Raw genomic sequence first — 678 nt, 5'->3', positions numbered from 1 at the left:
TCAGCAAAGACCAAGAGAAGAATAGAGCGAATGAGCAGACTACAGTAGTACAATACACTGACTACAGTACAGTAGCTATGGCAACTTTGCGCATGCACATTAAATTTCAAAATGGCGTCTAAAAAAAGAGGGGTGTGATAAATCATGCCCAAATAATTAGTTTTTAAACTTGATTTAAGTAAATTACTAAAAGCACTTGTCTTGTCCTTGACCCAAGCTCAAAGGAATGATATAAAAGCCATCACAAGAGGTTGTCTAGTTTTAAAAATTTCTGTGTTGATAGAAGAAAATGAAACAAGAAAAAGTCTGAAGAATTTTGCAGAAATTTGAATTTGGGTCTATTCCCCAGAATGGCTCACGCTACATTGCAGCCCATTTTAAAGGTACCAGGAGAATCGCTCAGTAAAGGAGAGCTTCTATAAGCCATTTATAAGGCTGTACAATGTAAGATGAAAGAGTTACAAGCATTTGAAAATTGTAAATTCTCCCACCATCTTAAAAAATCAACCTTAACCCTACATATAGGCTACTGCCTATATAATAGAGCACAACAGTAAACCTGCTACTTATTGGAGTTTGACTTTAGAATCTCATAAAATAATGAAAACATCACTTCGTAATCTGAAATTGATTATTACTGATGTACTTTCAATGGTATCTAGTGTCAATCTCACTTGT

The sequence above is a fragment of the Amphimedon queenslandica genome, unplaced genomic scaffold, assembly GCF_000090795.2.
Source record: "Amphimedon queenslandica unplaced genomic scaffold, v1.1 AMPQUscaffold_13259, whole genome shotgun sequence".
Lineage (NCBI taxonomy): Eukaryota > Metazoa > Porifera > Demospongiae > Haplosclerida > Niphatidae > Amphimedon > Amphimedon queenslandica.
Note: the sequence above shows the minus strand (reverse complement) of the source record.